Below are 16904 nucleotides of genomic sequence, written 5' to 3' on the forward strand. Positions count from 1 at the left end.
GCAAAGCTTCAGAAGTGCAAGCCGTGTCCCTGAGTGACTGCCACCCTGGAAATGCTTGAGCACAAGTGGACAAATAGAACCTTGTTATCAAGAGGAATAAGATATGTAACCGAGTGAAGAAAAGTTAAATGACAAAAGTATGCATTTCACACAGTAGTTGTGTTTAGCTTGCTGGTAAATTATTAGTTTTGATTAAATATACAGTGTTGAACAAATTAGAACACCTGTCGTAAAAATGAAGAGGCGCCTATTGGGATATGAATGAGTGTTTTAAAGTCCACTCTTTTTAGCAAGCCCTCCAGGTTTTACCATTAAGAACAGTAATGATAAAACAAAAAAAATCCAATAACACTTATATTTTAACATTAGTAATACAATTTTGCAAAAGACCAGCGACAGTCAGGTGTGAAATTGACTTCATGGTGGCAAGTTTGTACTTTGTAAACAGCTTTCCATCCACATCAGCTGTCATGTGCCGGAGGTTGGATCCCAAAGCGCAGACACAAAATAAGGTTTTTACTATTTATTCACATCGAGAGGCAGAGAACAAACTTGACTAGATGAGAAACAAAGAGAGTTGCACAGAGTGACAGAAAGCAATAATCTGGCAAAACACACACGATACTCAGACTGCACCTACAGACAGTGAATCGATCGATTCAAGAACGACATCACATAGGTGAAGACATCACCTAAAGGATTAAAGATTGACATCACATAGCCTAAAACGAATTGAAACTAGATGATGGTTACATGATGGCTACATCAGTTCAAAACAGGCACCTGTTATACCAGTACAAAACAGACACTTGATCTCACGGTCGTGAACCCAGCTTAACAGGTCATGAACTCAAACTTAACCCCTGTGTGACCCCAGACATGACCATCAGCAGCTGAGATGATTAGAAAATGAGCCATTTGGTGGAGTCACTCCTAAGTTGCCTAACTTAGATATATATAATATATTTACTTATAAACAAAAGTATAAATTCAGTATCAAACTGGCATGGCACAAATACCATTGTTAGTTTGAGCCAAATCTTTGATGAATCCAGAGCAATATCTTTTGGTTGAAACAAGCCGTTCAAAACAAACAGCAATATGGCAAAACAAATAAGACCATCATTTGAAAATACTTAAGCTTTGGCTTCTGCTTTAATTAATATGAAAAGTCAAACAAGTGAGTGATATAGGGTATAATGGATGCATAAATTCCATGTAATCCTCTTAACCTGCCTGGGACTTATTCATAACATTTGAAAGGGAGTCTGAGCTGGAGCAGTTTTAATTATTTTGTGGAAGCACAATTGAGACACCGTTGAGATGACAAGCCGCGGAGGACCAGATACCGGCGATGATGACAAGCGCCCAGACGAAAACGCTGCAAAGTAACTCTGAAAGGTCAGTGCCAAGTTGTGTGAAGTGACGGAGCACATGCGGGCACACACTGCAACAAGATCTAATCACCAGGTGCCCTTTCAAAGGCCAAAAAAGCTCCGTCGCGAGTTTATTCAAAGTGAACAAGATAAAGAGGTGGTTGACACACGGGCGTTTAAATAAACTTCTTTTGCATGAATACGTCATGAAAAAAGAACAAACACTCATTGCTGAGTTTCAGGTAAATATTAAAATCAGGTGGTTCTTAACCTTGTTGAAACCCACCTGTTTCCTATGCTCATTCACCAAACAATTCTTTATTGAACATATTTATTTAATGTAATTAATTAAATATTTTGTGTTCAGTCTCTGTGTGTCCCAGTATCTAATAGCCTTTGACTCATCAAATTGATTAATTTGTACTCTCCACTTGCTGCATCTTATTTGGTTTTACATTCATTCATAAATCAAAATGACTCCGAAATCTGAAAAGTTGTTGAAGCGGCCACTTTTTTATCCCCCTATTGGCACTAAAATGGCTTCTGCATCCAATTAATAAGCAGCAATGAGATCCAGCTAGCCTTTGGGTTCACACCTGGCGTGTAATACGCTTTAACGTTAGCACTCGCTTCTTTGTCCTCCAGAATGAAATGTATGGAAATGTATAACTAGGGGGGAAATACTGTCATTTGGAGACCAGATTTCAGTATGACTATTATAAGATGTTTTATATTTGATAGCCTGTATATTCTTGTTGAGAACTGAAATTACTGTAGAAAGGAAGTAGAGTTCTCGTCATCTAATGTAGGATTTTGGGTATACTGTAACAGAACTGATTGTTACTTTCGGAAACTTTTGAGCTCCGTCCGTTGGTAAAGGTTGAGTCAAAGTCAAAAGTGCTGCAGTGACTCTGTGTGACTAGGCTAGGAACTGGGCCTGAGAATGGGTCATCAGTCAGTTTGTCATCACTACAGAACCCCCCCCCCCCCCCCCCCCCCCCCCACTGTTCTTGGCACTTGTTCAGTCTAATTACTGTCCGCCGCTGCCTTCTTATCCACCTCTGCTCTCACCTGAACTCCTCGATGGGCTCTTTTCATTGCTCATCTGCACTGATTGCGCATGCGAACAAATCACGGGAGTGCGGGGCTCACAGACACCTGCCGAGCCGACTTGAGTTTAATTAGTGCCGATATTTAGAGAAGAGCTCGCAATGGGCTTCCTCGTACAAACTGCATGGAGGACAGTGAAGCTCATTACAGGAGTGAGAAGACTGTCAGTATTAGTTTGGGGGAATCATCCACAGGTCAGTGGACAGGTCCAACGTATGATGTTATTGAACTTGGATTATGACTATATCATTGTCACTTCACCCTTCTGCCTTGCAATTCTACATTCTAAAATAGTTGGATCAAAAATAACCCAACTATGGGTAAAAAATGGACCGATCCACTACTTTGAGTCAAGAAATGGCTCTTTTAGTGTAAAACAACTCGCAAATATTGGTGAGATCATTTACTTGTGTCAAAAAAATTGGGTCATTTTGTATAAGACAACCCAGAAAGTTGGGTCAAATTGACCCATAAAGTGGATTGGTCCATTTTTGATCCACAATTGGGTTACTTTTAGTTCTTAAAAAAGAAAGCTCTATTTAAGAGGCAATAATCAGCAGTCCTACTCAAGGTACAGGTTTCGTGTTATTTGACTCGCACGCAGCAGACAAAGCCACTCTGTGTAATTTGTTGTGACAGGCTCGCAAATTAGGCAATGAAGCCATCAAAACTGCTCCGACGCACGGAGCCCAAGCAGATGACATTAAATGACAAAGGCTTTGTAATTTTTAGAGGTAAAAGATGATTACCCCAAGATGGGACCAGTTCGGTGAGGAGAAAACAAAGGCAGGGCTTGTACTAATTGTGGGAATGCTGAAGCATTCCCATATATGTTATGGTGATTTTTATTCTGCACACTTTTTTGCCGCGTAAACTCCCACATAATACTTCCAATTTACATTGTTCAAATTTCAACTAGCTTAAAAAATTCACGCCTCCCGGGGTATATATATCATCTGATTCCACATTACTTACAGTATTTGCACAATTTAACATTTAATATCTTTTCCCCATTCATTTTCAATGGGACAGACGTTGAACTTTTTCTAAGTATCACTTTCCACGCCCACTTCCATATATATATAACTTATCATCATTACCAGGTGTCTGATAGTGCTCGGTGGCACAGTTGGTAAAGCGCATTGTCCAGTAACCAGGAGGTCATAACTTCATAATTTAGCTCTCAATGTGCTTTCAGCATTCCCACGCAATTTCTCCAGAAATTGCACTTAGTCTAGTTACAGTAAGGAAGTGGGGACTACTGCTGTACATAAGTGAAAATGTTGGTCAGGTCATTTTACAGCAAAAACACAACAGAAAATGTGTCTTTTGTCACACAAAGATATTCTTAGTAATACACAACCAACACTAAACAGTACAGAGATTTTCACTTTGCGCTTTGGTTATAGTCTGGTGGGAAAATCAGGCAGTGCGGAAAATTCTTCTTGTTTACGGGTCATTCCTAGTGCAGCTTCAATGTATACCAGGGTCACCCGTGGCCAAATATGACGACTACTGTGCCAAAGTTGGGTTAGCGCTGTCGAGACAGTGAAATCCAACACTGCTGCTCCACTGACATCATTGAAATGTGCAACAGAAGTGACAAGTTGAGTCTACGAGTGCAAGCGCCTACGGGGGGTGAGGGTGAATAGTCGGATTTGCTGGCTAGGAGTGCGGCGGGCACATCATTTGCCTCCACCCACCTCTCTGGCTACAAAGTGGGGGGAAAAAAAAAGCCCCTCTTCTCCTGACTTCTTTTCAGACTCATCTTCCGAAAGAGCACAGTGGGTGGCAAGCGGACACCGCTCTTAGTCACAGTGGAAAATTGATTGCAAACGGGGAGGGAATTAAGACAAATTGAAATGACATCATTACAGCACTTATCAGAGGGCCGGGAGCCACACAGGAAATGCTCATTTGTTCAACAGTAAAAATTAGAGACAGAGGACAAGCGAGACCAAAAAAAGTCACTCAACACTAATTGTGTTGTTTGTTTGATGACAAAGAGGGAGAATTTAATAATGATAATTGGATTAAAATACAGGCATTCTACCTACGCTTATGCCAAATGTTTGCTTTTTAACTTACAATTAATGACCAACCCATACTTGGAAAGCCTATACTGGGGGAATTCCACGTGCACGTCAAAATGTAGCAGTCATAAATTTTATAATAATGCATATATTTGTGGAGACTGCAGGGTCAAGTTGCATTTTACAATTTTAAAAATGTGCAGTATTTTACTTGCTACATGTTAACGATTTCATAGCTCTTAATATGAAGAAAAATGCACTGAGCTGTCACTGTCTTACAAATGCAATTATGCCATCTAGTGGCAGAAAAATGACATCAACACAAATTAATATCACACTTGTTTTTTACAGTACAGTTCTATTCTTAATTTTATGAATTACTGTATCAATGACTAAAAGATGCATCCATATTTCTATAACATTTTTCCACTTTTATGTTAACAAGAATAGAAAAACGTATTTTATTGTACTTTTCATTGCACATTCAGAACAAAAAATGTACGATTAGTCATGAGTTAACTATTAAAGTGCGATTAATTATGACTCAACATTTTAATTGCAAGGCTATGTGCTATGGTTTTAAAAACATCAGTTAAAATTCTAGAACTAAACCACTCTTCCCTAACCAGAACAAAGTGTAGCACACACACACAAAAAAATGCAATCCTTAGCACTCGGGAAAGACAAAACCAATTGGTGAGGTCAATGACAGTGCATATATTCATCTCGAAATATCTCTCAGCTTTTTAATCCCGCTCGCTCTCAACTAAGACACCTGATCCCACTCCGAACACTCTTCGTTTGGGTGAGAGCGACTTCAGCTCCTCTTTAGCAGAGAGATCAGCATGGAAAAAAAAAAAAAAAAAAAAAAAAAAAAAAAACGAGCAAAGCAGAGATTCATGCATAGACAATGATCACGCCTGCTGTCAAGGCCACGCTCGGCCGAAATTTCAACCTGTTGACGAGCTGCCAGCGCTGCGCCTCACTCCTCCTCACACTAACCATTGTTGAAGAGCAGCTTGACATGCAAAATCCCAACATTTCTTCCCCCACGCGTCTCCCTCGATGTGGTGATCACGTTGACTGACAGATGGAGGGCTGTCAAGCAACAGAACTTAAATGTATGCTTTGGCAACAAAATATCCCAAAACAAATAAGGGGTCATTCACTTGGGGAAAAAAATAAATAAAATAAAATCGCTCACTGTTTGCTGGGACTGATTTGATGAACAGGGACCTGACTCGAAATACATTAATCAACCACACTGATGGGCCGATGACGGGAAAGTCAGCAGGGATGAACGTGAAAGTGACTGGACTTATCACAAGGACTCGGTGGCCTTTTTAAAATGTAATTAAGATGAAATGTATTCATTAGGTTGTCGTAAAAGTGGTTGAATGTGGAAGGTGAACGGGAATGAAGGGTAAGGACGGGAAACATGTCAGTTAGCATTCAAAGGGACTGAAACTGGTAGTAGTGTGTGTGTGTGGTATTGGAAATTGTACATCTGTAGACTTGCAGGTAGAAGTGCAACTTTGATAAGTGAATAAAAGCCATCAAGCTTATCAAACAGTATGTATAGATGCATCTTCTCCTCAAGGTTGCTCCTCTTCTCTATCCTTTCTGCTAACTTGATTACCTTCCCTGTGCTCAGGTCAAGTGGCGCTCTGTGCCGCTTTGCAATAATTCCAGTGACACAGCAAAAAAAAAAAAAGCCTGCCTGCCCAAATCTCTGCCAACTAATCAGGACTTGCTGCTGGAACTAAGTACACAAAAAAAGACAAGGATTCAAGTCACCTTTATGCATAAAGCGTGTCAGGAAAAGTTCCAGTTGAACAGGTTTTCTCTTTCAATTTCAATCAATATTCCGGGCCCCATCTCCACCTTGGAAGTAACTACCTATGTGACTTCAATCTACAAGTAGGTGTGGCGGTCCAAAAGGGATGATGACTCGCCAATAACATCAGTGTAGAGTTGGGCCCAGTCCAAAGCGGTGTTGCGCTTCTACCTGAGAAATCGATGGCCATCAACAAACAGCGAGCAACACTTTGGAGCGCCGCTTGCTCGGGTAGTGATGTCATGGTGCTTCGCTTTCATCCGCAGCATCATGCAAAGAAAAGGTCATCGGGGGCACCGCATCCTCGCTTTATCCTCTCTTCTTTTAGTAAAAAGAAAGAGGCGATGTTATATCATGTCTCACAGGGGGCTTTTCATGGGTTATTGCCTCACTTTTGTTGACTCTTGCAACTAAACCGCCGTCCGCCAAACAACAACAAATAGCAGTAATGGAGCAGCAAATTCACCCAATTGGGCAACAATTCAGACTGTCACTTCCTGTTCTTCTATACCGCCATTATGATGACATGACCACAACGCGCTTGACTACAGCACTGTAATTTGTGACATTTGTTAGAGAAAAATATGTGCAGATAGTTCACATAGCAATGAAACAGCATGTTCAATCTCAGTTGAACAATGCAAGATTGTTATTTTAGAGATTCTCCTCCCTTCATCATCAGCATTCTGAAGTGAAATACCTGCAGTATTACAGGTTGGAAAATTAATTATTGATTCATTTTCATCTCTTGGTTCATCGATGTATATTTCTATAGAATTGAACACGCGTGTTTAATTCATTCTGTGTTGAACGTGTGCTCATAAATTCGAGACTAAGCTGGAAAACCGAGCCTGTAAATTCCTTCAAATGAGGCATCAAAAATGGAAACGGTTTCCACAGTCAATAGCCAGTAGTTGCCAGTATCATCTCGACTCTCATGTGATACTCTTTTATTGGATCTCTCGTGCTTTGCGGTTTTGCTGCCTTGTTGACCTGGGCGGGATAGAAAGTAAATCAAGCTCAGCTATTTCCCGTGCGACAGCCCGATGGATGCGCCGCATCACTTTGGAGAAACGCCGTCGTTCTAAATATGCCGGGATGCTAAAAGTGTATTCGGGACCATTCTTGCTTGATGAAGCGAGGTGACTCACTTCGGGATAAAACAACTCAAAAAATACACAACAGCAAGATTCTGCAGGGTTTTCCAATACAAAAAGCAATTACTGCAAACACATCTGTTGCCATGGACTAAAGCTCAGGATGGTGGACTGGTGAGTAAACAAGCAGTTATTGGCCCTGACCGCAGTGACCTGGGTCAACAGGGTTCTCAGTCACACATTTCCTTTCCTTGTTGGCCTTCCTGGTCTTGATATTTGCTTCAAACGTGGATTAACCGACAATCGGCCCTCAGTGGATTCCATGTGATAAGTCATCTCATTTTGCACCAGTCTTCTGTCTTCTTTCCCTTGTTATTAAGCAGTTGGGAGAACAAGGTTTAACCCTCATAAAATAGAGTATTGAATACTATAATTAGAAAAATACATATTCCCTATGAGCAAATATTCTGTAGTCAGTACTATAAAAGACTAAGAAAGGGCACAATAATTGTTATTTCATTAGTTATTTCTTTGATTTCGTTATTGTATTTTTGTGTGACATTTATTTCATTCAATTAAAAGCTGCATTAAGCTAGAGCGCAACGATATTTCAGCCTATCAAACTGCTCGTTTGACAGGAGTCCTCTGAAGGTTGCATACTTGTGTGAGTCAGTCTTAAATGGCGAGGAGACGAGCGGATAGCGTTCGATCCATCGAAGTGAATTAACTGAACGGGAGAAAATCGACATAAGAGAAACTGTGACTGAAAACATCCATATTGCTGTTAACAAAGCAGTATCTTTTCTGTTGCTGCACACAAACCTTTGCAAGAATACGAAGTGGATTGACTCAGCCCTTGCCGTTTTTTTGTACTTAAAACTACTCACAGAGATCTGTCCATTTTTTTTTCCTTTCTTGTAACTTCCTCGTGCCCGATTGACATTCCGACCATACACATTACACTAAATCAACACACTGAAGATTTTCTACAGACTTATCTTTTATTTTATACCCTTTTATATATTTTATTTTATACGACTACCTGGACTTTCAACAAAATTGTAATTGTGTATTGGTGATTGTTTTTTGCATTTTTTTCCCCTCAAGAAATGTATTATAACTGAAATTGGATTCAACTGTTGTATATATTAATTTTTACTTGATATTGAAAACTTAGAATTTCTCTAACTACACTGGTTGCACCCTAACTTTAAAAAGAGATTTCATAGAACTGTTGGCCAAATTTTTGAGAATATAGAATATTCTATTTTTTTTTTTTTTTCGATTTTCCTACAATCATTCACAAAAGCTGGCATTAAGTCAAATTGTTTCTGTTTCTGTTTCTCATATAAACACTCAACTCAGCTTTTGCTGCCTACTGGTCCTTTGATGCAACTTATGATAAATAATTATAACTGAAATGTATGCTCCGATTGGCAGCTGGTAATGACATGACATCCACATTGGTAGTCTCCTTTGAGTTGGATTTCAAAGTGTACATTTCACCGTTCATAATTGCTTCTGATGCTATTTATTTTACAACGTAGCATGTCTGGTCTCCAGTAATGAAAAAATGGATGAGATGCAAATAGAGGGACAACCCAATTAACACTGGCATCGTTCATATTTATTCATGTGTAGAATAGCGGAAGTGGCAAACGCCCACCTCACTAAGTGCTTCTGAGGTTTGGGCCACGGGGGCCAGTTCACAGTTCATACACACATGGTGAAAATAATAACGACGCTGGGGAGGGGTATCACGGGGCAATGGCTAAATTGGAAAATCCCATCCAATTAACACTTACGACAGAGGCTGTGGCGTTCCTGTGAATCGGGGCAGTGGGATTAAAATGACAACACGGGATATATGTTTCTGAAAGGGCATATTCTCCAAAGGTTATCAAGAATTTTCACCTTCTCCTCTGGCAATAAGTGTAATAATAGCAATGGCAGAAACAAGACCTCTGTAAAATCCATCTCCCTGCGTCAAATTAAAAAAATTGCATTGCATGCATCTTAGATTAAGGTCTCATATAGTAAAGACAGAAAGGAAGGTTATGACTTTTTTTTTTTTGGCTTCACTGTTATGAATACAAGTCAACAGGTTTATATTTTTAATGAAGGATTCATAAAAAAAAATAAAAAAAAGATTTTCTGAAGCACACAAATAACACTAAACATTTCTCTGTTTGGAACAACCAAATCTACAGAGAACAGAAAAGTTTTAAAAGGAGTAGTGGAGCTTGGATTTATTACCTTTTTCATGAAAGGACAATTAGTACATTTTTTGTCCTGCAAGATGAATTATTTTGTCAAACTAAATGAACAAGACAACAATATGCCCCAGCACCACAAAGCATGTTTTTTTTTTTTTTTCTGAAATGGATCTCAAAGAGAATTTCCATCAAGGCCGAACGATGGAAATACTTGTGATGCGGCCACGGAAGGACCTTGCATATTTGTTTTGCCCTTGACGGTTCCTCAGTGCAATAAGTGGTAGTGACCCACAGGAACCACAGCAGGGTTGGACTTTACACAATTGGGTCTTAATCCAGCCTCTTCTTGACTATCTGAAATAAGCATTTTGCCAGCCAACAACAACAGACAGATGGAGCCGCTGTTCCCAACAGTTATACTTAAGGTAGTAAGTCAGTGATTATCAGAGCAGTACAACTGATATTGTTTGGGATGACACTAAGGTTTGCCAGGGTAAATCAATAATTCCAGCTGTGTAACACTACATTCCATAACGATTTCTTCACAGACAGGAACTACTAGCCGAACTTCTGTCCATCCCCCTATCACTCAAACGTTAAATGTTGCCGATAAACCCACACTGACTCCTCAAGACTCCGATCCTTGCTGAGGCCTGACAAGTAAGGAAAAAAAGGAGTTCTGTCGCCAAAGTAACAAAATCTCAAGTCCAGAAAAGCCGACTGCGTAAACATCGTCATTGTGATGATGTCATTTCGTAGAGTTTATAAAGTGGTCAGCTCATGAGGTGGACGGAGCAAGATGGCCGCCCTGTGACTCCAGTCATATATTCCGGTCAGTGGTTCAACCACTCCTGGTCAGAAACTTAAGTGTGAAGGGACTATGAATAATCTACAAACAAAAATATATATGTACAGTTGATATTACTGCACATCTATTTGCACCAACCCCGCACGGCCAAAAAGTGACTGATGATGGCCGACCGTCAGGCCCGTCGGTGAAAAGGACATTGTCTGCTCGTGAAGATGAATGTGAGATGAGATGAAATGAAATGAAGTCCCATTCCGGCTGAGCAGATGCGGAAGTTACACGGCGGAGATAAGCTGTCTCCGCTCGGTCCGCGGGAGCATGCGTCATTCTCGCCTTATTGGAAATCTGTCGGCGGGATCACGTTTGTGCCATCAGCTCAGTTAATTTCCGCTGAGATGGAAGGAAATACTAAATTAGATGTAATGCAGACAAACAGTGTTTAATAAGAGTTACGAAGGAGCCAAAAAGCTGGATGCGGTGCTGAATACTAAGTGCTCCGTATGCAGATTAAACCGCCGCAAAGGCGCTAAGTCATTTTCTGATTCATGAATGGCCACACTTATAAGTGGCACCCAAGGGATCAAACTTGTTTGATTGGATGCAGTGGTGGAATAAAGATGAGACCTATCCGGCATTTGGTCATGTAGCTGCTCCAAGTCAAACATTATTGAGTCTCTCAAGCCCCGAAGGCTGTGGCCCCTCTTAAGAAGCCAGCTGTTGGGGATAATCCTGTTATCTCCCATTAAAAGTGCGGGGGAGGGGGGGCCCGTCATGCAGGCCCCAGATAATGCGACGCACTCCACCTGCCTGTGCCGCGCACGTGAGGTTAACCCTCGCAGGTGTGTGCGCATGACATCTAAGCAGATCCATTTGGATACGATCCAGACACGCTCGCGCTCAGGACCGCTGTTGTTATGGCTGGCAGCTTTGCCGCTTCACGAGATACAACTGCACACGCCCATGTCTGCTCCATGTCAGCACGCTTACAATTGAGCATGCATCATGCATAAAAACATTGAGCATCAACTCGCGTATGCAAAAGACAGCCACGGGTATCGGACCAAAATTGAGTCGGAACAATAAAATGCATCAACGACAAATGTATGTCAAGATCAAATCGAATAATTAATTCTTATTTATTTGTCAGGAATATTTTTATATTTTTAATATTTGTATTAAATAATAAGCCATTTATTTTAAGGCCGTATCACCCTGCCTTAGTCAAGACTATATGGCAAGCTTGATTTACTTACTGTATTTATTTCAGGCTGACAGATTGCATTTATAATCGAGTCCTTTCACGAACCGCCCAGCACATACTTTGTCCACAGCACAAGTCGAAAGTCACCATTACCATTCATATAGCTTACACTATCAGTTACAAAGTACTGTAGGTGCCTTATTCACAGGTTGTTGGTACTTGTCGCGGGATAATGAGATTCCCGTTAAACCCCTTGCACCCTGTTTGTGACCTCGCCGCCTTTTATGACACCGTGATATTTCAGGATATTGGTCTGCCAGTGACCTCACATCACGTTGAAAAGATTTCAGCGCTGGTTTTACGACAGGCGCGTACTGGAACATGCTGCGCGGGTGAGGTTATTCCATCTAATTTGTCCGTTTGATTGTAGCCGCGCTGGGAAATGGCATGATTTAGGGTCGGGTCCTAATAGATAGAGCGCTGCTAAATTGGGGCGCCCGTGCAAGGAATGTATTGGGTCGCTCTTGGTTCAACACGAGTGTGAATTTCACCTTGGTAAGAGCAGCGCACTCTGTAGTGAAATGAAATGAATACATACATTTTCATGTGTGTTTTAAGAATGCATTTAAATGCAAATTCCCTGGACGTTATTTGAGAGGCATGTATTATAGCTGTACAAGAGCATTTTTTTTTGGGTGGCCTTTAACCATAATCAGAAGAGTATTTATTGTGTATATTAAGTTCAGATCTAAACGCTTCAATTCTGTGGCAGATTTACTGTACACAGTGCACCATAATTCTTCTTCCGCGGAATCCCAACCATTAATGTAGCAGAAAGAAGCCGTAATACATACTAGAGTGACAACATAACTCAAAGTTTGTCTTCTCCACTGGAAAATGATGCACTTTATTCTGGCAGTTAATGTCTAAATCGCACTGAGGTATTTTGTTTTGGGACATGTGAACGAAATGTCCGAATGTGAATTAGACACAGCTGTGTTGGGGGGGTCTTTGTTTTTCAACATGTGTAGATAAAAATGATGATTGTTTCTTCACAGTAGAAAATGTTGACGCAGTATGTCCAATAAACTTAAAGCCAGCGTGGAAATTTATGGTCAATACAAACTCAAACAAAGCTGAGCAATTTGTAGTGCCATATAAAATACGCTGCACATTTTTCAACTGTAGAAATATTTGTTCAAGTGTAACTTTGGATCGCATGTACAGCACAAATCATCGCAAGATTTCGGGAATACAACAATACCAAGGATGAAGTGAGGTGGAGGAGGTTGTGTTACTTCTCTACACAAGTGGGAGCTTCTGACACGGAAGCAAACAAGCTGTGGAAGTGAACTGAGTATTTGCAGAAGGCGCAAATGGGTTTTCTTCACACTTGTGTCACAGAGTTCATTTCTCTCCCACTGTTTGTAGCCCGTGTTGCTAACTTGACCCGTGCGTAGCCCTCTCATCACGTGCCATCAATGCCACACTTGTCTCGTTATGACATGTTTTCCCTCCAACTTAATTTGGCGGTCTTAACCCGCTAATTTGATGCGGAATGAGCTGCTGACATGTCGGCCCGAGCCAAGTGTGAGTGTGTACGCATGAGAAGGGGTCGCGGCGGTGGACTTCTCACAGGGCTGTCACCACTCCAAATGAACCGAGAGCACTGACGTGTTGGCATGACTTTTCAAACGAGCAAAAACGACTATTATTTTTGCCCAACCGCTGAGTAGTTTGGACGGGTGGTCACATGAAACCACGGAACATACTGTTGCGTCAGGGTGTAACAATGCCTCAATACAAGATGTCCCTAAAGTTGCTGTACACTTATTTTTGATTCAGGTATCATTGAGACAGAGTGAAAGCATTTCGGCATTTATTTCATTTTCATAGTCATTTTCTTGTCACACTGCTCCACGTAGTACAATTCATGTTTCCATAGAAAGTTCCTAGAAAAAGTATCTGTTACTGATAACCACTGATGAAAACGACAAACTCTTAGAGCAGGCATTTGCGCAAAGCCAGGGAATCTCTGTTGGAGGACTGCACTGATCAACAAAAGCTCGATTCGTAGAACGCTTTCGAGTGTGATAAAGCTTACCTGTGTACCGACTACAGATTGAAAATTCTGACGCTCAACAACTTGAAATAAATTGCACAACGCGTTGGCGCAGTGTGACAGCCATAAAGCTTCTAAATCTACTGCTGAACTGCAATTGGGGACAGGGAAAAAAAATCATGTCAGACAGCAAATTTACAAGACTGCTCCAATGTCAATTATCAAGCCATTGGCAATGCTTATAAAAATTGTAAAACATAAGCTGTCAAATGTTAATGGCCTCACGTCGGTCCGAATGATATCCTAAACGAAAGAGGAAAAGGAAAATGGCGACATTTGAGACATCCTCTATTGTCACTCCTAACTGTCTCTCTCCTTGCTGATATTTTGTGCCACAGTAATTTATAGCTCAGGATTAAATTGCCATTTGCAAGTGGGAAAACCACAAGATTTTGGCCACTCAAGTTTCCTGATAGCTTCACAGAAATAAAGAGTGGCACATTTTCTGTGCTCATTATTGCCTCAGAGTAGTTCCTCGAGTCATTTATGCTTTGCAATTTATTAAATAATATTGTTAAAAAAAAAAAAAATCCTGGCACCCCTAGCAAATAATGTAAACAACCCAGGAATGTTAATGTAACTCATCACAATTGGTATTCCGAGCGAGTGTTTAATGCTGTTGGGAGTTTTTTTTTTTTTTTTTTTTTTTTTTTTTTTTTTTTTTTTTTTTTTTTTTTTTTTTTTTTTTTTTTTGTTACCAGAGAGAGAAAAAAAGGAGGATTTTATCATGTTCAAGCAGCAATGCATGCTTTGATGAAACAAAAAAGGATGGGTCAGATTTATTTAGCAATTAAAAGTTAATCACCTGTGTGCCGGAGGATCTATAGGTGCAATTCCGCAACCCGGCATCTGCCTTTGAACATGCCAGGTTAATTATTTACACCACATATGCCGAGTGTTCTCACCAACAGGGATGTCCTCCTTTGTTCCAGCATGTGCTCAGCAATATGATGGTATGCATTAAATCCCGACAATACGAACGGGTCCGGCATTAAATTATTCATTCATCCTTTGCGCCCGCCAGGAGCTTGAGACAGAGCATTTTATGTTCGAATCCATGGGGGGGGCGAGTCTGTTCATTCACTTGTTCACTGATAGGCCACTCCTGGCGAGACCGCCTGAATGCATGCAAGATGCTGGTTAGCCAAGATACAAAAGGTTATCCAGGGAGCCCATGCTGCTCATGGGTAACTGATAAATGAAAACTTCCGAGGGACGCCTTAGCAACACAGCAACATCCCCCCCACGTCTGTCCATTCACAGCCAATCATCTTGCAATGCGTTCCCTGGGGGCGCCAGGTGAGCAGTCTGGTTGTAATCACCGCCTCGGGCCTAAAGACGAGTAGCGTGATCTATCCAGTGAGGGGAACACGCAATGAACTAGATTCTGGGTAAATCCATTTCATGTTGTCAGTTTACAATTTAGGGATCCTGAAGTTTTGGAAATTTGGCACGTGGATGCGCCAAACAGTTTTATACCCTGCAGGGATAATTATAAACTGTGCATATCAGATATAATTTTACAACATTTCTGTGACAGAAAAATGATGCACTCAGTGGTGGCATTATCCATCTCCAGTGTTACAAACTGCAACTCAATCAAGTGGAGCACCCTTGAGATTCAAGTAGCGGAATCAACATTGTTGCGCCATTTTAGCCGCAACCAATACTGTTAAAACACAACGGCTAAACTTGCGTGGGAAAATGCTGAATGGATTCAGGTTTTGATTTTAGAGAGGCTCGACCTGTCAAGTTGAGCAGTTACCACATCCTAGTTCCACCATGAAAACAACGCCAGATGTATTATTAAACAAATAAATCTGCTTCTGCACATTCGCCTCCTAGCCCAAGGCAAGAGTGAAACTGCTGAGAGCTGACAAGTTGGCACCGACCACGTACTGAAACCAAAATTGTAGCCGCGCTTAGCCAAGTGACCCGTAGCAGATGTCACTGTTCACACACTTATAATCTCATCTTAAAAAACACAAAATATAGTGTGCACTAAGTTATCCTCATAGGGTTAAATTGCTTGTGAATTTGGTGCTCAATTTTCCTCAAGCAAAAGCTCCATTGTAAGAGGCTCCTAAATGCGGAATTATTGTGCATTTGGGCTCTTGTGTGTCAGAATGATTCGGAAATAAGAGCCCAGGTACACAGTGTTCTGCATGTGCTGCCTCGAAAAAAAAAAGAGCTGTAATATTACTGGCTCAGAGCAAAAGCACCAACGTATCAATGTATCCCTGTGGCTTTAGGTTAAAAAATGCACTCCTGCATTGTATTCGAGTCTGTATGAGGTCCTGGTAGTACTACAAATGTCAGTGCTGATGTATTACTGCACATTTTCCTCTGCCTTCACCAGTCTTATCAAACGCACTTCATTATCGCAATCAGGTCAATGATCTCTGTGCGTTTCACTCACTCTATACACGTATATGAACGTGGCCATGTGTATTTGACAGCTGCCATATGAAACCTGGACCTGAACCTTTTTTTGTTTAACTTAATTGGCCGTAAAACCCACAGCGACTGCAAGCACCGCCATCAATTCCCACATTGTGAAGGCAATGAATGAACATTGCTGGGACCCGTGCGGATCGATGCTGCCAGTTTCACCGCCGATTGAGATGACCCGCTTGGAGGTCAGAGTGAATTGAGAGACAAAAACAGCTCCCCATTAGACCACGAGCTCACCATTATCTTCTCTAAGGCCACGAGCACACATGAGATCGCTAAATAGATAAACAATTTGTCTACTGTTTGTACTGTTATTTCCCAAACTCCCAAAGGGCTTCATGTGAAAAGAGCTTCAACAAGAGTAAATGTATATTCCCAGCAGGCTTTTCTCACCTGCGCACATGAAAGACTCGTGGCACTGAGGGCGAAGAGAAATAACACCTTAGCCTTTATAGATAGGCCTATACTCAAGAAATATATCAATGCAACACTTTTGTTTTTGCTCCCATTTTTTATGAGATGAACTCAAAGATCTAAAACTTCTTCCCGCATACACAATATCATCATTTCTCTCAAATATTGTTCACAAACCAGTCTAAATGGGGACCCAGAAAAAGTCAGTAGTGACTGGATTTCTCTGTAAAGGAGAA

General features: G+C 41.0%; 1 protein-coding gene across 1 annotated transcript in view; it reads right to left on the reverse strand.

Moving 5' to 3' along the window:
- The window catches only part of nav3 (neuron navigator 3), a 202425-nt gene that overhangs the window by 178139 nt on the left and 7382 nt on the right, over nucleotides 1-16904 (reverse strand). The window lies entirely within an intron of this gene.

This window comes from Festucalex cinctus, chromosome 16, assembly GCF_051991245.1.
Source record: "Festucalex cinctus isolate MCC-2025b chromosome 16, RoL_Fcin_1.0, whole genome shotgun sequence".
NCBI lineage: Eukaryota > Metazoa > Chordata > Actinopteri > Syngnathiformes > Syngnathidae > Festucalex > Festucalex cinctus.